Consider the following 13,195-nt stretch of genomic DNA (forward strand, 5'->3'; position numbering starts at 1 on the left):
GCAATTACTTTGAATGACTATACACTGCAAGATATGGCCCTTGTAAATATGTATGCAATCATAAATGCTCAAAGGTGATAAAAAACAGGGCTGGATTTCAAGAAGTTTGAACAAGTTTATTTAGGGTGAAATCCTATGCATGTTCAGGTGGAAAAGAAGTCTTACAAATCCTCACATTCCCAAGCCAGCAGGGCTTTATTTCTGCCTAAATATGCACAGGATGCCCTTAAAGAACCAGATGTATAAATTACACATTTATATATATATATATATATATATATATATATATATATATGTACCCAAACACTTTTAAGAAATAAAAATGTGATAAATATTTTGCACCTTAGGTAAGACTTACACAATTTAAATACTATTTTTATTTCAGTCTTTAACTATTGTTAGGGGGTACATTTGTTGCTAAAATATATTTCTTGCAACTTCCAAATACATCAGCCCTCATCCAGCGGGCTGAACAATAAGCTCTGTGTTCAGTAGATTGCTTTCCTTTTATACCTTAACTGCAGTGTTGGCTGCAGGAAAAGAGGGAAAGGAACTTGGCAAAATGTTAACTGTATTTTTTGAAAGATGTCATAAGCCACCACTACCTTAACTCTCAGTACTGTGAAGAGGTGGAAAATAAAAGTAAATCAGCTTTTAATACAGTGTAAGGAGCTACAATTGAAGGGAAAATAATGCAAGTTTTGGGAGCGTAATGTGGGAGGGGGCATCCTTGGAGCCATAGGTTAGATCCAATCTACCCCTCCAAAGGCTGGTCCACCCTCAGAGGTAGAAATCCAACCTTAGATGTTCCCTCAGAGCCCCAGAGAAACTTCTGCAGACCTTATCTCTGCAATGTTGGAGCTCCAACACTGGTAGAGGCAAGAGGACAGATGCCAGCAGCGGGGACAGGTGAGGTACATAATTTCCCTCCCTCAGTGAGAGGGAACCAAACAAAAGCAGAACTGGAAGGGGAGTAGAAAACATTGCTGCTTCCTCCCTTCTATCCATGCGGAGCTTTAAATACAGAAGTTCTTCCATTTTCAGGGCTCCGCCCCAAGCAGTAGGATTGCTCTGTAAATTTTCCTAAATACACACTCTGTACTGATCACTATTTTTATGCTATTTCCAAAAGGTCAAAATTTAGAATAGGAAGACGGCATCAGTCAAAATTAACCTTCCAGCAGTTTTACTGAGCAATTCTAGTTCAACTGCACTCCAATCAGTTCTCTTTTTCACCAGTTAATAAAAGGGAGAGAAGACAATAACGTTCATAAATACTGGACACTATTCAACACAGCTCCTGTGGTAGTAGAATATCTGCAAGGGCAAAGGAAGCTAGCAATGACTAGTGCAGGTCAACACATACTGGAATTGCCACTTCCAGAATGGGAAAGACATTGCAGAAGAGAGCTTGGCTGAATCTGCCCCATGCTGAAAGCCACTGTTTCCACTAGTTACCTGAGCTGCACTAGCCATCGATCCCACTAGTATAATGTGTGTAGAACTGGTGGATTGCCAACACTGGATAGAGCCTGTGACACTTACTCTTTATTTAACACACAGAGAGAATCTGCAAGCTTGGTTTGCTAAAAGTTATATATGTAAGCCCACTGATTTTTTCTATATTATGACAAAACTTTCCAGAGAATTATTGTGATGTTGCAGTAATATTATTCTGCTTAGCAGTGTCGGTAGGTTTGGCAGCATTAAATGCCATCATCATTCAACTCTGAACAGAGATGGTATGTTTAAACATCTTTTACTTCAACAGGGAGACCCCTTGAGAAGTAAAACAACATGTGGGTTATTTCTACTGCTGCTTGCATCTGGTTCTTACCAAGAAGGCTGACCTGTTTCAACACCGTGAAAGCACAGCTTTGAAAGCCAGCTCCCATTAGAGGCTGCATGTTCTCATTCAACATGCATATCTGCAGTGACGATGTATAACCAAGCATTTTCTGGAATTAGACAGACTCTACAATACTTGCAAGTTGAAAACTACAAGGAAAAGACAGTATAACTAAACAATTATATATATATATGTGTGTGTGTGTGTGTGTGTGTGTGTGTATATATGTATAATGCGTGTTTACACTGTCCTCTGTTCTTTTATTTCTCTTAGAATTATGGATGTTTATTAATTTTTACTGGAGATCTTTGCTAAAAAAGACCCAAACCCATCACATTTAAGATTCAAAACCTTCTATATATATTTACCTCAGAGTAAGCCCCACTGAATACAGAGTTCTTTTAGTAAACTGGCACAGGTTTATCCTGTTAAATTGATTAGCACGTCCCTAAAACAGTATTTGAATTCAAAAACTCTCCAAATCTTTCTGTCACAAAGTTCATGGGTACTGGTTGTCTGAACTTGTTTTGTCGCTCGATAGTTTTCAGAAATACTGTGTGTGTCCCCTTTCCACCCTGTTTATATAAACACAGAACAATTTCATTCGCTTCACAAGTGTGCGCACATACACACAACACCCCCCCACACCCCTTCATGGGCTCTTCGTGCAGAAGAGAAATCCCTACTGCGTCCCCCAGCCGCATGTGTGGTGCGCCACAGATTCCAGCAAACACTTTCAACATTCAGTGTGTGTGTGTGGGGGGGGGGGGCTACCTCCTCCCCACCTTGTACAGCTCTGTCCGTGCAGCACTTTAATCAAGCAAAAGAAGGACCCTTCCGTGCGATCAGCGCCATCTCTTTTCGATTGCATCATCAGGATGAGTAACTCTCCTGCGAAATCATGATCGCTGCGTATTGTCTCCTGCCTTCGCTGTCCGCCGTATGCCTTATCTGGGGATTTTCTCGGGATGATGAAGCAAAGGCAGCCTGAACTGTGTCGGTGAGCAACCGCAGCCCTTCGCTCCAGCAAAATCCCGCCCAGAACACCAAAGCCAATCGCGCCGAAGTGCAGCAGCTCTCCTGGTCTTAAACTGGTTGGCAAACCGTGACTGACAAGGGAGCCGAGCTCGCCTCTAATGTGCAGAAACGACACGGAAAGGAATCCCCCTTCCCCTTGGAACGCGGTGAGTTCTGAACAGGTAAAACGAAATGTGTTCTTTTATCCCTTAGCAAGAGACAGAAACATGCCTTTTCAAAAAACCACGGCACCACAAGATCAAGCACTGGTTCGCTTGTAATTGCAGGCAGTTTTAAAAGTAAATACTCAAGTGCATGCACTCCCATACATGCTTAAGAAAATAAATTATATGTTAAGACTGGAAAAGCCATTTGAATACAACTGCACTACCTTTTTCTTAAGAGAGACCTAAATAAACAAATACTGGCATTTGCACGCCTACTTTGAAATAAACTGGTTATGGGTAAGACGATGCCATCTCTTGGTGCTGAATACATCATGCAAATTAAGCCAAGTACTGTAATTCTCTCCTTTAAAAAAAAAAGTTGCCAAAATAAAACAAATGAATTCTGTCTACACATTTACAATTTCCATATTGCACTGGCAATACAGATATATATTTTGCTACAAAAAGCATGCCATACTTTCAATTCCAAATTAAAAATATAATTCTTTCTTTTTTTAGAAAGGTACATCACCCACAGATAAGGTTGTGAAAGGGAGAAGCACCTAAAAAGGTGTATCTCATAGTAATGTTTAATATATAATCATATATAATTAATATATAATTTATTATTAATTTAATATGATTAATAATAATTTGTTTAAACACAGTTCCTGAGGCACAGTACAGATGTGTTTTCATTAGTTGCCAAGTGTTCTTTGAAATTAATGTCCAGTTCTTTAATGACTTTAAATCACAACTCCTTGAAGTATATGCCAAGGTAGCAATTCATCCAAATGTTCATTGAAAAAGGAAGGATTCCAACAAATTGTAAAATGTTATACTAATACTAATCTGCCAATGCAGAGTGCCTACCAGACAAAAAATAAAAAATAAGTGGACAATAAAAGGGAGTCAAATTGTTATGAATCTCAGAAATTACTGATAAACCTGAAAATGACACCATTAGGAACTGGCGTTCTTTGATTGGATATAAGCAATGCATTGCCATTTTAAAAACATATGTTACTACTTCTGAAAAAATATAAAATGTATACAGTAGTGAACAGTTAATACCTTAATCTCTAACTTAAGGTCAAGGGGGCTGAGTGGGTAAGTTAACTACCTGGGCAATTAAAAGAGGCAATTTGCAACAGGACAAGAATCTTAGTGGCTATTTTTAAGTAATGTTCAGTAGAGCTTAACTGAACTTTTTCTTTTCTTTTTTTTTTTTCTTTTGAAACACAACACATAAACAGAAATCCAAACCCTGGACCAGTATCTTTTCAAATGTATAGATTAACTATTTCATATCAACTTTGGGCAGGACTGGAACTCAGTGAAGCTAAAATTCTTAAGCAGTGCTGTTCAACAAAAATGTTTGGTATCCTTGGTTAAATTGTCACCACCGTGCATTTAGGAGTACTTGGAGAAGCTACCATTCTAACAGACATTTTATTATTCATTCAGTTACGTCTACATTTATATCCCAAGTCTTTTTCTTCTTGCAAGGAACCTAAGAGAGCTTATACAGTTGTCCTCATCTTCCCCTCTCCATTTTAATTTTCCAACAACCCTGCGATGTAGGTGAGGCAGAGGGACAGTGACTGGCCCAAAATCACCAACTGGGCTACATAACCAAGGGGGGACGAGAACCAGAGTTCCCAAGCCCAGTCTGACACTCTAATCACTTTGGCACACTGGCACCGTGATGTGAATGAGCAGAAAGAATACAGAAGAAAGCATACAGAAGAGTACTTCTGTTATTATTATTTTAATGGGAAGAGAAGGCAAAAAGCAAGAACCCCAGAAAAGAAATGGGAAGATGGTATAAAGTTAGCAGACAAGCGGAGAAGTCAGAATAGCTTTTAGAACTGGCACAATCTAAAGTCTATGTCCAGAAACTTGATGCTAACCAGATGGCTCATGGTTGCCGAAAGCGAGTTCACACACACGATGCTTGTGTAGCAGGGTCCCCAAACTGTGCTGAAGCAGAACTCCCACCAGCCCTAGCCAGCATAGCAAATGATGATGGGATTTGGCAGCCCCACAGCACCTGCAGATCCATATGTTCCTCACCCCTGCGCTGGAAAATAGTCTTGGCATTTGACAGATTTCCAAGATGAGGGAATGTCATAGCAGTCCAAGATAATCTTTCCATATACTCTTATATTATGTGAGTATGGACGTACTTAAAACCAGCTGGGCTAATGAAGAGATCACTGGATGAGGAAGGGAAGAAGTAACCAGACTTCCCCTGTTGAGCAGGAACGACCTGGCAAGCATCAGATCAGCTCTAACTTCCCTTGAGGGGAAAGCGAATGTATTGTGGCCTAGCAAATTCAGACATATGATGGTCCTTGAGACCTTTCAGGCAATGTCAGTAACAACATCCACAGCCCTGGTGAGGGGTCTGCACTGACAAGGTAAGAGGGAAATGCCGAACCCCTCAGCATAACATTCTGCTGTCACTCAAGCTTCTCTTTAGCAGTTCCAGTCGGATCTGGAGGCGCTCAGTCAATGGCTGTAGAATCACAGTGGCTTCACATATTGGCTGAACCAGCACAATGCCCATGGCTTATAAGCCATGGTTTGCTGTAGGGGTGGCTTGATCCTGGGTGGTTTGTGGTGGGGTTCAAACCTGGATGACACAGCAAGCTACGCCGAGGCAGAAAACCAGCAGAGTCGCTTGGCCAGAGCAGCAGAAAAGCGGCCCGATCTGGACAAATATCTAGCAGGGGATCACCATTGGCAGCCACCTTGCAGCTCTTGCACGGAAGGGGGCAAAGCTGTTCCACCTCCCCACCAAGATCATAAACCTTTTTGCCCTTGCTGTGTTTTGCTTTGCTTTTTTTAGAAAAGGGGTTGGGTTGAGATAATAAAAGCAGGCTTTCAAGCCTGCCAGAGGATATCCACAAGGGGCCCTTCCAAAGAACCCAAGGTACCTCAAAGGCACTGCCCATGGTCCTCCTGAAAAAAAAATTACTGGCCCCTGTACACAAATGATTGTGCTCCTTGAATTATCTTTTTTTCTTCTGGATTGTCCTTTAGGTGCAAACACAGCAGCTAAGGGTAAAAAACTGCTGACTGCAGGATAGGTGCTGGCCTGATGGATGGCTGCCTCCCCTGCACCCACTTTATTGCCTAACCCAGGCTAACACTTTGTAATTCCACCTCCTCCCCAATTTTCAGGGACCTGCCAAATTTAACAGGTTGGGACCCAGCGGCTCCTGAAAAGTGAACGTGTGCTGGCTCCTCCAGTTTTGCAAGGCATGGGGCGGGGGGGGGGGAGGTCCTACAAAACTGGAGAGGAACTGCAGAGACAGGCAGGCCTCCGTCTGACATGCATCAATCAGGCCTACCACACACTCACTGGGATGACAAAGCAGAGCACAAACTTGGTCTTGTCACGCCCTGCAATACCCCAGGGAATCATGCTTGGAAGCGGTGGAGTTGAGGGTGTGTCCCCTAAAACACCCATTCTGGCATTTCTTTCCAGATTACAACTCCCGAGTGTCACCTTCCAGACCGAAAGCACTCCTTTCCACAAATGGCAATCTCACGTTGCAAGGAGCTGCCTGGTCTCACCCTGCCAAATTTGATAGGTCCTTGCAAAGTAAATATGCTCACCTGTAGCTCCTGCAGGGCACTGGAGAGGGTGGGAGACGGCTGGTTTTGGCCAGCAATCACTCATCCTGGCTAGTGGCTACCCCAAAGCACCTATTTGAACCCCATTTGCACAAGCAAGGAAATATGGAGGGGAAAATACAAAGGGTACAGGTTGTCACTCAGAGGAAGGTCAGGATCTGTTCTGGATCGCCCCAGAATGCAGGATACAGTATACAGACTCAAGTTACAGGAAGCCAGATGCCGGCTGGACATCAGGAAGAACTTCCTGACTGTGAGGGCATTACGACAACAGAACCCATAACCTGGGCAGGTGGTGGGTTCTCCCATACTGGAGGCATTCAAGATGCAGCTGGGCAGCCACCTGACCGGAATGGTTTAACTGGGAATCCTGCACTGGGCAGAGGGTTGGACCCAACATCCTTCTTGGGCCTTTCCAACTCTGTTATTCTATTTGTGCACACAGTCCCAATAAAATAAAACTTTAAAGGGTGGCACAGGCAGCCCTGCCAAGGTACTTGCTGGGGTTCTTGGAGAGGCATTGCAAAGAAGAGCTTGACAGCTTGCTTTGTGATATCAAAAACAAAAACACAAAAACAAAAAAACCCAAAACTGTTCTTATCTTTTGGAAATGTGGTGGTGAACCGAAAATGGCTTGTGATTACAGCAGGATGCAGGGGAAACTTTCTTTGATGTTTGTGTGATGCCCTGGCAAAACCTGAAGGAGGGCGCTATGTCTCTGACCATCTCAGGGACATATTCTCACACTGCAATATGGGGCAAAGAAGCCACATTAAGGGAACAAGCCCATTGTGATCTGCAAAACCTCCTGGTTACTTAAGAGCAATAAGGCAAGCAGAGTCCCTCAGGGCCCTGTTAGATGGGGTTCGCCTGTGACAATGTTAAATACAACTAGCAAGCCATCTAAGGATTAATCTTAAGCATGCATGGTTATAGGTAAAGTTCATGGAAAGAGTGGCAGGACTGGAGTTTGCAGCTCCTACTAGAGAATAAGCCCAACTAGCATATTCAACCACAGTTTGTAGCTAAAACTATTTTTAGTCAGAACTGAAAATATCAAAAGCCACAGAAGATTACTAGTGTACAATTACTTATATCGATTCCCTGGGGAAAGCGTAGGCCAAAACCGCAGTCACAGTCACAATGCCATACTAAAAAATAGTGATTGACAAATATCCAGAATGCATACGGCATCAGATAAATGTGAGTGTGTCAAGTGAAGATCCTTTCTACCACCTTCAAGCAAAAAGCAACAACTAGAAATGGGTCGGTCCTCGGCTGGACCATCAAACCAAGAGCAGATTTTCAGAGGAGGAACAAATCCAGCTCTTCGCTGTAGAGAAAAGAAGCACTATTAAACTTTGCCAGCCAAGGACTCGGGACTGTTGCCCTTTCTATCCTTCTCATAGCCAGGGTACTGCTCTCTTCAGGCAAACATACCACCAAACAGTGGTGAGTCAAGAGGGATCCTTGGCTCCATTAATGCAGTAATGTACCTCCAACAGCATAGCAAAAGCTTGCACTAGTATCATAACACCAGTGCCCAAAAAATGGGACATGACTCATTCTGGCAATGTAAATCAAATGCCACCCACCATTTTGAGTACAGATCTTACTACATACTTCTGGGCTCAGTAGACCAACTGGTTTGTTCATCTATGAAGCAAGTACTGTGCCCTCAGAAATTCTTCCCAGGCTGGACTTCCAATCAGAAGTACAGAAGGCTGTCCTTGCAATCCAAACGGCTCCCGCACCCCACTTGCTGGGAGCACAGCCTGGGGGTGGAGAAGAGGGGGGCACGCCCTTCCTTCTTCGGGATCTTCGTGTGCAGCACGGCACAGTCAGGCTGTGAGGCCCTGGGTAGTGCAGTTTTTTCAAGGGCAGCTTCAATGCCAGATGCATCACCAGCAGAAAGTGATGTAGGAGAGAAGGTGGAATGGGGGTTGGGAAGGGTAAGTGGGGTGAGCAGGATGGAGTGGAGCACTCAAGAAAGGGCAAATCAGGACATCCTGCTTCTGGGACATGAGCTGGGGAAGGGGGCTTTGCCCACTGCTAAGTCTGAGTGTCTTGCCATAAGTCAATGCTTTGTTCCCCTGTGGTATTACTTTCAGAAGCTCGACACTCATGCTCTTCAATGCTTTCTCATGCACACTTTTTAAAACTGATGGGTAGGACTATCCAGACCTCACACAACACTGGAGGGTGCTTTGCATAAAATCTCACAGCCAGGGCAGGACATGGGAAGAAAAGACTCCACTAAACTTTGGCACAGTGCTTTAAAAAACTAGCTAAGCTTCAGTGAGCCAGTCCCAGTGAAGTCCAGCTGTGTTCCCAGAGACCAATGGATGTATATTCATAAAGGGTAACCACATAACTTTGCCACCACTATCTTTTCAACATTCAGGATTGAGGTCTGGACTTTGAACTGTAAACAATATTCAGTCGCCAGAGCACCTGCTTCTGGGTTGAATCACAGGATCAGATTCCAAAGAAATAAAAAGTTACAGTGTTAGAACGACAAAAGGTTTCCATAGTCTTCATATTAAAAGCATGCTGTCTTTTTTAATGTCTGTAGTTCAGAATCCATCATCCAAATCTGTAACGCATCTATATGCAAGAGAAGGATGAAGGAGAGAGGCCAAGCTTTTCTCTCTCTCTGTACTTGCATCCTGAAATAAGATCAATTAAAATTAAGGGGTTTGTTAATTTCTCTTGGACTAAGATGGCAGATGCAATAAAAGTGAAATCCCTTTTTCCTTGAGCATCTGGCATTCTGTGTCATTGATAGTATTTTCACAGACAGAAGCTTATGGGCACAATCCTGTGCAAGTTTAGACAGAAAAAAGCCTGCAATTCATAGCACTTGCCAGCTAGCTGTGCTGGTTGGGGCATGCTGGGAGTTCTCATCCTTCTGCCTAAAAATTTGCATAGGATTGTGCCTTAAAGGAACAGGTTAACACATGCGGCAAGTAGTAACAGATTCTGCTTGGTGATGGCTGCATCTTCCTCACTGAAATTTTCCTGTGCCAATGTGTGGGGTGTGTTTGTAGATAAAAACGTCAAATGAGAGAGAAAAAGGAAGTATCTGGCAAGTTGCACCCTATGTGAGAGCATATCTGAATTTAAAACAAAGGGACAAGGTTTTAAAACTGATAAGACATTGGTTATCCAAATCTCTTTATTAGGAAGGTGATGATAAAATATAAAAATTCCTGTCTTGAGCCCTGAAAGATAATGAAGTATAACTTTTCCCATGCTACGTTAAGAGTCATGCAGCCTCAACAGCCCCAGTTTTACAGTATATGGCAGACTTCCACAAGGTAGGAATTCTGGTTCCCATCAGCCACCACCAACATGGCCAGGGATGATGGGAACCACAGTCCAAAGCATCTGGAATGCACCAGGTTGAGAAAGCCAAGCATATGACATCGGGGCAATATTGTAATTAGATGTACCACTGATATGAATATATCCACTCATTTTATTTGGATCAAAATTAAACTACAATTTGCATGTTCCCTGTGTTTGGACATTGTAATAAATCATGTTACCAGGAGGTACAGTTTTGAAGTTTTCCTTTCCAGTTTTGTTTAACTGTGCTTTATTGTATTAACAGAACCAAACAAACTGGCTAATGTTACCTGTGGTTTGTTTAAAAGAAGCCAACTTCAAATTGGGAAGCTGCCTTATTTAAATAAATATTAACCTAAGATTAACCACAGTTCACGGTTTGGACAGCATACTAAATGACAGTTAATCTAAAACATATGGAAAAACTCATGAATGACACTGTTTTCTCTCACTGAATTCAATGGAATTTGGCCAAGAACATTCAGGGTAGACAGTTTGGACACTGCTGCTTAATGTTCTGCCTTAGTTAGAAAAAAAATTCACATTTCTGCAGGAAAATGTTTTCAGGTAAGCAGGTACACAATATGCTCCTACACAAGCTTACTCAGAAATAAGTTCCATTGTGTCCAATGGGGCTTAGTCCCTAGTAGGTGTGTTTAGAATAGTATCTATTACTTACTGAAAGAATATTCTAATAAAGTCAATGGAGTTAATGCTAATTAGCTGTCTTTACCCCATTTTAGGATTTAAGTATTGGTTTCCTACATTTAGAGTACCATATCAGGCAAATTTTACAGCATCTGAAAGCATCCTTCCTTCCATAAAGTTATGACATTTGGCTTGTGTGTTTATGCAATGGTAGGATATAATTATTAATCCAGAACTTCAAAAATCATATTACAAGACTAAACACAGCTCAGCAGTTTGAAACAATATAAACCTGTGGAATACATTTGATGAAAATTATAATTTAGTTCAATTTAATTTGTATCAATCTTTTAGACTCGTTGCATATCTTTTGCGATATTATTGATAAGTACATTATTTTGAAAACTTTTTCAGCCTGGCAACAACTGCAGAATATCTTAATTACAATTTTAAAACCTGTTATGATCATTTTAATTTAGGAACCACTCTTAGGCTGCAATTTTGTTGCCCTAAACTTAACAGAAGTTTACTTTCCACCACTCATGCCTTGAAGAAAGAAGAAAGTTCCACCCTTCAGTCCATTTTGTAAAGCATATGATAATGTACATCTGCTTCTACTTCCTAAGATTTAACTGTGTGCATGGCAGTGTCAGTACTGTGAACTGAATCACTGAAGCTAATGTGTGTGTGGTTTTATTATTTCCAGAGATGCTACCAGGAAGAAAAAATAATGCACCCACATGGCACAAAACTAAGCATATTTATTCAGAAGTACATCTCACTTATTTCATGGGGCTTACATGTTAATAAACATGGGTTATTCTTGATTTAATTGCACATTCACAAATACTTTGCATTTAAAACTATATAATGCCACACACATTTGACAACTGCAGCATTTTACTAATTCCAATTGTCTTAACAAGCCACCATCTCTATGCAGCCTCACTGTTTGACACTTTAAAAAATTTCTTCTGCTTCCCGCGTTGCATTTTCTGTGACCTTTCCTCCTACAAAAGAGCCTGACAAGGAATCCTTAGCAGTGCAGAAAACAACCTATTACTGCTCGCCTATCCTCTATTCCTTGTCAAACAGCTTTAGTAAGCACTGAGTTTTAACCACAACTGATGTTACTGTTTGCACCAACCTTACAACCAGCTCGAGCTAAGTTCATGCACACATTACGACATAAAACACCTTGCAGGCAAGCTCTCCGCCTGGCTGTAGAGCAAACTCAGAGAAACACAAGCATTGCTCCTGCTCACTGACTACCAAAGCGCCAGGTTGCCAACTGCTGAGTTAACAAAACTATGAATCAGCAGTGAACCAAAAGTAATAAGGAATAACTTGGTTTCTTTCCACACTTTCTAAGGAGCATGAAATTGCTCTAACTTGGACGGGGAAGCATTTAACTTCCTCCTCCTCCCCTTCCTTCCTTCCTTCCTTCCTCCCACCAATAAGTCTAATCTTTTAAACACTGTCGAAATAAATGCGTTCATCCCCCCAGTCATGTGAACATATTTCAGTCACATCCATACACTGCCTATTATTTGAGAAGAGAAAAGGAAAAGCGCTGGAAAAGGCCTGAGTCAGCGTCGCTCTTCAGAGCAGCTTGGCATTATTTAAAGGAAACGTGGTTGTTTTCTTGTGGAGGGGCGAGTTCCTTGTGGAGCCCAGGGCAGCTTGCCTCAAAACAAAGATACTCTGGGGGAAAGGGATCCGACTCCTGTTTGTTTTCGCCTAGGAAAACTAACTCTCCCCCAGAAGAGGCTGGGGCATCCCACTCGTTGCGCCGGAGAAAAATGTCTCCCTGCTCGGTTTGCAACGGCCACTCCGCCTCCGGGACTCCTTGAGCGGATTTCGAGGCGCGGGCCAGCCGGGAAGGGCCGGGCCGGGCCGGGCACTGCGGCGGCGCCGGGGCCCCCAGGGGTGCGCGCCTCTCCCCGCCAAAGCCCAGCTCCGGCACGAGCCTAGAGGGTAAACAGGACGCCTGACAACGCCGTTCGCCCTCGCCACGTCTATTACGCAGGGAACCTGCACTCATCTCCATAGCACCCGCGCTGCGCTGGCGCACGAACGTGCAGCCTCCTGTGCCAGGCACACGCGCGCACGTACCCATGTTCCCTACGTGCGCCCCCGCCGCCCCCGGAGAGGCCGCCGTCCCCCCCTCGCCCACCGCCGCACCTGGCGTTGTCACATAGCACCCGGCAAGGCTAGCCCAGCCCAGCCCAGCCCGGGCCGAGCAGAGCCGGGCCGGCCGGCCGGCCGCGCGCCCCTCCGCGGACTGCCGCCGCCGCCGCCGCCCGTCCTTGGCAGGGAGCCGGCGCGCCGCTGCATAGTCGCCGCCGCGCCGCTTACCTGCCGGAAAGACCCGGGCTCCGGCCGCGCTGGCGAGGCTGGGCGCGCACCGCAGGAACTTGCCAGCTCTCCCGGCGCGGCGCGGCGCGGCGGAGGCGGCCGCTGGGGACTGGCCAACGCAGCCCCTCCCCGAAAGGGCCGGGCGAGGCGCGAGCGCCGC

The 13,195-nt window shown here is 43.9% G+C and overlaps 1 protein-coding gene across 2 annotated transcripts in view; it reads right to left on the bottom strand.

Moving 5' to 3' along the window:
- The window catches only part of MBNL2 (muscleblind like splicing regulator 2), an 86,356-nt gene extending 73,208 nt beyond the window's left edge, over positions 1–13,148 (bottom strand). The window contains exon 1 of one of the 2 annotated variants that reach the window (XM_044437768.1): positions 13,036–13,148. The gene's annotated coding sequence lies outside the window, so the exon portion shown is untranslated. The remainder of the gene's footprint in view (positions 1–13,035) is intronic. The other variant, XM_044437775.1, reaches the window with a different exon arrangement.
- Positions 13,149–13,195: the final 47 nt, after the last annotated feature.

The sequence above is a fragment of the Varanus komodoensis genome, unplaced genomic scaffold, assembly GCF_004798865.1.
Source record: "Varanus komodoensis strain SLA01 unplaced genomic scaffold, ASM479886v1 scaffold31, whole genome shotgun sequence".
NCBI classification, from domain to species: Eukaryota; Metazoa; Chordata; class Lepidosauria; order Squamata; family Varanidae; genus Varanus; species Varanus komodoensis.